We start from the raw sequence: 8,123 nt of genomic DNA on the forward strand, positions 1-8,123 counted from the left end.
ATAAACGAAGATGCTGTGTGCTACCGAATCGGACACCGTGCGACCTAACGGCACCGCACAAAATAAAAACCGTCCGTTAATGGCATATCAGATACCTATAGTAAATCGATTAAATAAAAGAAAATCCTCAACCAATGGACCAAAGTTAATAATGGTCAATGGTGTTTTCGCCGAGGAAGCAAAATATTGGGAAGATTACCAATTTTCCAATGAATCGGATCCCGATGAGGATTCCGATGATGTTATAGAAATTACCTCGACCCAATTTAATAAAGCGAAAGAAAATAATAAGGGAAAAGGTATAAAAATAGAGAAACTCGATTCCAATCCCGATGAACTTTATATGTATCGACAACATCCGTATTTCCTAAAATGTAACAATGACCCGGGAACCTCTAAACCACCAGGTTTTTCTAAATCATTATGGAAAATGACGGCTCGTATTAGAGGAACACCATATATTCCTAGAAAATTAGGAAAACGAACCAAGTCCGAAGAAGAAGTAACCAGTGATTCAGATTAGAGGGTTGTAATCATGTTGTGTATTATATGTATTGTAGTGTGCTTGTACTTTTATGTTCTATATAAAAATTGCTTGTATTGTTTGTTAATTATCTTTTACGAATCTAATCCTTGTCTATTTTACAGTATAAAAATAAAATGGACGTTAAGGGTAGACAACCGAATATTTTAGAAGACCTACCAGAGGATATGATTGAGGAAATCTTGTCTAGAGTCGGTCAGAATTCATCAGCACATTTAGTTATGGTAAAATTAACTTGTCAAACATTTGAAAGACTTTCCAGAAATGCCTTAGTTTATAAAAGGCTTTCCTTTGATAGGTGGGGTATATCACATTTTAAGAAATGACATCACTAACTTTTCCCAAAAAGAAAATGAGTCATTGTGTCTAGCATGGAATAGAGTAAAGATGATGCTTAAAAGATGTCCGAATCATTTATTAAGTCGGGCAGACATAGTCTGTACGCTTTACAATGGTTTGACCAAGAATGACTAGTCTCTCCTAGACATGGCCTCCCAAGGCAATTTCATGTCTCGAACAGCAGATGAAGCATGAGATCTCTTGGACACAATAGCTGCACAACAGGAAGACTGTAACAATAAGCTGCTGAGAAGGATGATGTCTTCGCTCATACGGTAAAAATGCTGGAAACCAGGTTACAAGATCTCACCCTCACTCTTCAAAGTTTACGAATTCCTAAGAACTCCGATGCTACTAGAACCAATCTAAGGTATCCTTACCCTAGATGGGCACACAAACAGCAAAATAGCTAGGATCATAATATAATTTTTCCATTGCACAAACCTACTCACCACTCTAAGGAAATTTTAGTTGAATTTATTAAAAAGCAATATATGATAAACCTTCAAGTCATAGAATGCCAACATAAGTTCGACACATTGATAAAGACTTTTGAAGAATTAATCACTAATTTTCAGCTTACGCTTAAACGTTTAACCACTAAAATTGATATAGAGTGTAGTGAGTTTGATGCCCTAGTAATTACTAGAGGAGGAAAAGAAACAACTATCAATATACCCATACAAGATTTTTTCAATAAGGAACCTGTGCCAATTGACCCAGTCGTCAATCCATCGGAACCTATCTCTCCTAAGGCCCCGGAAATCATTCCGCGCACCCGCATACCTTTCCCAGGTAGGCTTAGGAAGGAAAAACAAGAAGCACAATTTGCTAAGTATTGGGATATTATTAAGAATTTGCATTTAAATGTACGTCTAGTAGATGCTTTAGTAGAAATGCCAAACTGCGCTAAATTTTTCAAAGAACTGCTTTCAAACAAAGAGAGATTAAGAGAGATAGTTAGCTTGCCCTTAAGTGAAGAATGCTCGTTAGTGTTACATCATGGAATTCCCCCTAAGTTAGGAGATACAGGAAGATTTACGGTACCTTGCTACCTGCAATATGTCCAAATTAGCAATGCGTTAGCAGACTTAGGAGCCAATGTAAACCTAATGCCCTATTCATTATTCAAGAAGCTAGGATTAAATGACTTAAGTCCAACCAGAATGACTATCCAACTCGCAGACAGATCAGTTAAGATTCCTCGGGGAATAGCTGAAGATGTTCTAGTCAGAGTGGATAAGTTCGCATTTCCCGTTGATTTTGTCATTATGGATATTGAGGAAGACACGAAGGTCCCACTCATTCTTGGCAGACCATTCCTAAATACTGCCAAGGCCGTAATTGACGTTCACGAGAAATCATTGAAGTTAAGGGTTGGAGGAGAAGAAATTACATTCAATGTTGATCGCCTCATGAACCATCCTAAGGAAGAGGATGTGAATCTCTCTGATTCTTTTCAAGAACTCATCAACGAATACCTGAAAGAGACTATGGCTATTTGCAGTCAAGATCAAATTTCTAAGGATATGTTCTTTACACCTCCTGAAGGAAATCTTGATAACCATTCCGCCATAGATCTTAGTCAACATATATCTCCCCTCTCTGAAAGTAACTTTATTGGCAACACTATTCAAATAGCACCGCTAGGACAAGGCATTCCTTTACCACTACTAAGGAGAAGACCGAATGAAGAGACAGATTTCATTCCGGTATATCAAGAACCCCAGTCAAGGGAATACTGTGAGGAGTTTCCCGAACCTACCTTCGAAACTAAAGAAGACGTTTCTGAAGAGGAAGCATTAAGAAGGACAATTTCCAGAAATGAAGAACAGATAGCATCAGTGACCGCTACTGAAGAATCAGAATTCCAGGAGAGATACGACTCGTTAGACCGTAAGGAGATAGCTAGAATGAAGCCATCTATCGAGGAACCTCCGGAATTGGAATTGAAGAAGTTACTCGACAATCTGGAGTATGCATTCTTAGAAGGAGAATCGCAACTCCCTGTGATCATATCAAAAGACCTCACGTCACAAGAGAAGGCAAAATTGATTCAAGTGCTGAAATCACATAAGAAGGCAATTGCTTGGAAGATCTCCGACATCAACGGGATCAGCCCCAACTATTGCACCCATAAGATCTTCATGGAAGACGATTTCAAGCCATCAGTTCAAAGGCAAAGAAGGGTCAACCCTATGATTCAAGAAGTCATCAAGAAAGAAGTAATCAAACTTCTGGATGCCGGTCTGATCTATCCAATCTCTTATTCACCATGGGTCAGTCCTGTTCAAGTGGTACCCAAAAAGGGAGGGACGACCGTAATTCAAAATGAGAATAATGAACTTATTCCAACTCGGGAAGTCACCGGTTGGAGGGTTTGCATAGACTATCGTAAACTAAACGATGCAACCCGGAAGGATCATTTTCCATTACCTTTCATTGATCAAATGTTGGAACGTCTATCAGGAAATGAGTACTACTGTTTCCTAGACGGGTTTTCCGGCTACTTTCAAATTCCCCTCGATCCAAAGGACCAAGAGAAAACAACCTTCACATGTCCTTATGGAACATTTGCCTATCGACGTATACCCTTTGGGTTATGCAATGCACCCATGACATTTCAGCGATGCATGGTAGCAATATTCCATGACATGATTGAGCGTTGTATGGAAGTCTTCATGGACGACTTCTCAGTCTTTGGTAGTACCTTTGAATTCCATGACATGATTGACTTCTCAGCCTATCAAACCTTGACAAGATGCTCACTCGGTGTGAAGAGTCAAATTTAGTTCTTAATTGGGAAAAATGTCACTTCATGGTAAAAGAAGGGATAGTTTTAGGACATAAGATCTCTAAAGCAGGAATAGAAGTTGATAAGGTTAAGATTGATACCATCACTAAACTTCCAGAACCCACCACGGTAAGAGCAATAAGGAGTTTCCTAGGACACGCCGGTTTCTACCGATGTTTCATTAAGGACTTTTCAAAGGTCACACGACCTCTCACTCATCTCTTAGGAAAGGAAGTCCCGTTTGTCTTCAATGAAGAATGTTGAAAAGCATTCAACTATCTGAAAGAGCAGCTAACACATGCACCGATCATGATAGCTCCTGACTGGAGTCTACCCTTTGAAATCATGTGTGATGTGAGCGATTTCGCAGTTTGGACAACGGGTAGATAAACACTTTCATCCAATCTATTACGCAAGCAAAACCTTGACCGGAGCTCAAGAGAATTACACTACCACGGAGAAGGAGCTGCTAGCCATAGTATTCGCCTTCGATAAATTTCGTTCCTATCTTATCATGTCCAAAACTACGGTCTATACAGATTATTCAGCCCTCAAATATCTACTCACTAAGCAAGATGCGAAGCCAAGACTCCTACAATGGATCTTACTCCTTCAAGAATTCGACATCGAGATTAAAGACAAGAAAGGAGCAGAGAACGTCGCAGCAGATCATCTTAGTCGTTTGGAGAACCCAACTATGGAAAAACTTGCAGAACAAGATATCAGAGATAAATTTCCGGAAGAACAGCTTATGAGTTTAGGACAAACTCACATAGGATCACAGTTTACTGACACTCCTTGGTATGCTGACATGGCCAACTACCTAGTTGTCGGAGTAGTACAAAAGGGTATGAGTACCTCCCGAAGAAGGAAGTTCTTCAGGGATGTCAAGTGCTACTACTGGGAAGATCCTTACCTGTTTAGAATTTGCCCTGATCAAATAATCAGGAGGTGCGTAGATGAAAAGCAAGCAGCAGGGATTCTTCACCAATGTCACCATGGACCAACTGGAGGTCATCATGGAGCAAATTTAACCGCAAGAAAAGTCTACGAATTAGGATTTTACTGGCCATCTATATTTCGAGATGCGCAAGAGCTTGTAAAGCGTTGCGACGCATGCCAAAGACAAGGCAATATCTCTATGAAGAATGAGATGCCTAGGACTAATATCCAAGCTTGCGAAATCTTCAATATATGGGGATTAGACTTCATGGGCCCATTCCCAAAGTCTAACGGGAAAGAATATGTCCTCGTAGCAGTAGATTACGTCTCCAGATGGGTCGAAGCTCAAGCATTTCCAACTAATGATGCCAAAGTCGTCACAAATTTCCTGAAGAGACTATTCTGCAGATTTGGAGCTCTCCATGCGATAATAAGTGATAGAGGCACACACTTCTGTAACACTCAGTTTATGAAGGTGATGCAACAATACGGAGTTACCCACAAGATGTCCACTGCCTATCATCCGCAGACCAACGGACAAGCAGAGGTCACGAACAGAGCACTCAAAAGAATCTTAGAACGCACTGTCGGCCATCATGGAAATAAATGGGCCGAGAAGCTAGAAGATGCTCTGTGGGCATTCCGGACTGCTTACAAGAATCCTCTAGGAACTACACCCTACCGAATGATCTATGGAAAAGCTTGTCACCTTTCGCTAGAACTCGAATACAAAGCTCTCTGGGCGCTGAAGACCTGCAACCTCGATCCCTCAGTTACCGGAAGACATAGGAAAATGCAAATGAACGAACTCGCCGAATTGAGAAACCAAGCATATGAAATGTCATACATCTACAAGGAATGAACGAAACTTACGCATGATGCAAAATTAATCCCTACAAAGTTTTCCCCTGGAGATAAATTTCTTCTCTTCAATTCTCGATTCAAGAAGTTCGCGGGAAAATTTAGATCAAGATGGAGTGGCCCATACAAAATTGTACACGCTTTTCCACACGGAGCCGTGGAATTGGAAGGACCTACTGGTAATTTCAAAGTCAATGGCCACCGGTTAAAAGCCTATTTAGAAGACCATGATAAGGAGGAGCACCTCTTCTCCTTTGATCCATTCTGAAGATCTGACAAGGAAAAGTCGAGCTGTAACGACTTGATAAACAAAGCGCTCTTGGGAGGCACCCCTTGCTTTTCCTTTTTCTTTTTATTTTCTTTTTAAATTATTTTCAGTTTTAAGATATTATTTCTGTACTAACAACTAAGCGCCATACTTGCGCTTAGTGCTTACAAGTTTGTTGAATGTGTTTAGGCACAATGCCAAGTTCAGGAGCATCAGCTTACATTCCCATTCGCAGGAGAAGGACTCCTGTAGTTTACTCATCCGGAAGCAGTGCTGATCAGAACAGGCCATCAACAGGGCAATTAGGCCCAAGGAGATTAGTATTAGAGAGCGTTGAGGAAGACATCGGCACAACACCGCCATCTCCTCCCGTCCGACGATCTAGACGTCTAGCCAGGAGACCGGTTGAGCATACACAGTTGCCAGATACTCATGAGCCACAGATGGTGATCCATTATGGAGCTACTTTGAGTGACCCTGATGTTGCATGGGCACTACTCAGAGATCTGCAGAGCCTTTACAAAGCTCTGAGAGCATACCTCTGACGTGAGGGGATGCCACGTTCTCTGGGCCCATCTTCATATAGGCTAGCACGACGTGTTCAGCCAACATGACAGTCTACGCCCGGGCATTCTACACCAGTTTCAGTTCACTCTGTCGCCATGCCTGCACACGTTACTCCTACTCCCATCGTGCCGCCTGCCCCTGTTACGGAGCCAGTTCCAGTTGCTGAATTGCCAGAGGGTTGTCATTTAGTCACTATTCCTATTTCAGTGGAGCCACCAACGGCCCAGGCATTTGAGATCACTGGGAGCATGCCTGACGAGGAGCTTTTCCCAGACTTATCCCACCTAGAGATACCGACAGACTTATGTCTAGAGTCTTTACTAGGCCCTGAGATGGATATAGGGCAGCCTTTCGAGCACATGCCGAACCTGGAGGATGACGTCCTCAGATACTTTGCAGAGCCGACACACATTGACCAGGATAGTATCCCATAGACTACTTTATCTTTATTTTATGTTCTAGTTTTATCTTTTTGAAGCATTATATAAAAAGTTATATATAGTGGAAATGCTGCCTTTCTCTTGTTGTTCTTCATGCAGAAATATTATAAAGAGACTGGTATGTAGGAGATGGACCGTAGGAAGGCCCAGCACTAGGAAAGTAACGCGATCATAGGGAAGTAATCCTTCCTCAAACCTATTTCAATTATAACGCACTAAAATCTCTAAGTGTGGGGTAACCCCCGCAACCAACTTAGAATTTTAGAAGTCATGTCCTTAATTTATATAACATAAATATTCTTTCTAGAGAACATTAGGGACAATGTTCTTGTAAGTGTGGGGTAATGGGTAAAGTTTTTAAGGTCGAAAGTTTTAAAGTCAAGTAACCATAAAACGCCAGGTTTTGAAAAATTCTTTTGTCCAAAAGTAATTAAGTAATGGATATTGGGTAATTTTAAAAAATTCTTACTTGGTTTTTGCCTAAAAAGATCTAATAAAATTGCTAGAAATCGGTTTTCGGAACATTTATTAGAACGGAACGATTAAGCTAAAACTAATATTTTGTGTCAAAAGATTTCTTTTAAGAAAATATGACAAAGGCTACGCATGATCAAGCACGACCCCTACTCTAAAAAGTGAGGAATCTTGGACCCAAAGTATCTGCATGACCCATCAAATCTACAGTACTTTGTTATTTCAATTGATGAGCGTGCCGGTGTACGGTTCAAGTTAGAACTTGGTTCAGTCATACGTTTCAAGGCCAATGGTTAGTGAGCGCCATACGTGGTGCAGGTGCGATACTCCTTCCGAAATCATTCAGAATAGAGAAGACAAAAAGCCATCCGTTTTTGTTTCCACTCCACGTATTTCAACCCGACCAACTCACATAAAGAGTTGATGAATCAAAAATATACACCCCAAATTCACTCCCAAAATACACCATTCACATTTCATTCCCCTTTCCATTCACCAAAGATCCAGAGATCAATGAAGAGATAGATCGATCAAATTCGCTTCAAAAGCACTAGTCTAAAGATTCCGAACCCCTGATTGTTTTTGATAGGTCAAAGACCTATTTTCAGTGGATTATCACTTCCTCTCTGGGCACCAGGAACGAAAGACAAAAGTTATGAAGAAAGGGTTTGCTGAAAAAAAAAAAAAAAAGAGAGAGCAAAGTCTCTAATAAGGCAAAAAGAAACCCAAGGAGATGCCCTGAAGAAGAATGCTGGAAGAGTAAAAGAAAATTCTAGACAAAGTCTTAGCAAAATCCGTCTCTTCCGAAGAAAACCTTTACGGAATTCTCAGCCATTATCTATCCAAAATGGATACTCTGAAGAATCAAAGTCTATCAATTCTCTCAAAAGATCT

The 8,123-nt window shown here is 40.7% G+C and overlaps 1 non-coding gene across 1 annotated transcript; it reads right to left on the reverse strand.

Annotated features, from left to right (window-relative positions):
• Positions 1-856: 856 nt before the first annotated feature.
• LOC139879263 (small nucleolar RNA R71) lies at positions 857-963 on the reverse strand. Its single transcript, XR_011770115.1, has one exon. It is a non-coding gene; the product is annotated as a small nucleolar RNA R71 (small nucleolar RNA).
• Between the last annotated feature and the right edge of the window lie 7,160 nt (positions 964-8,123).

Source organism: Rutidosis leptorrhynchoides, chromosome 11 (genome assembly GCF_046630445.1).
Source record: "Rutidosis leptorrhynchoides isolate AG116_Rl617_1_P2 chromosome 11, CSIRO_AGI_Rlap_v1, whole genome shotgun sequence".
NCBI lineage: Eukaryota > Viridiplantae > Streptophyta > Magnoliopsida > Asterales > Asteraceae > Rutidosis > Rutidosis leptorrhynchoides.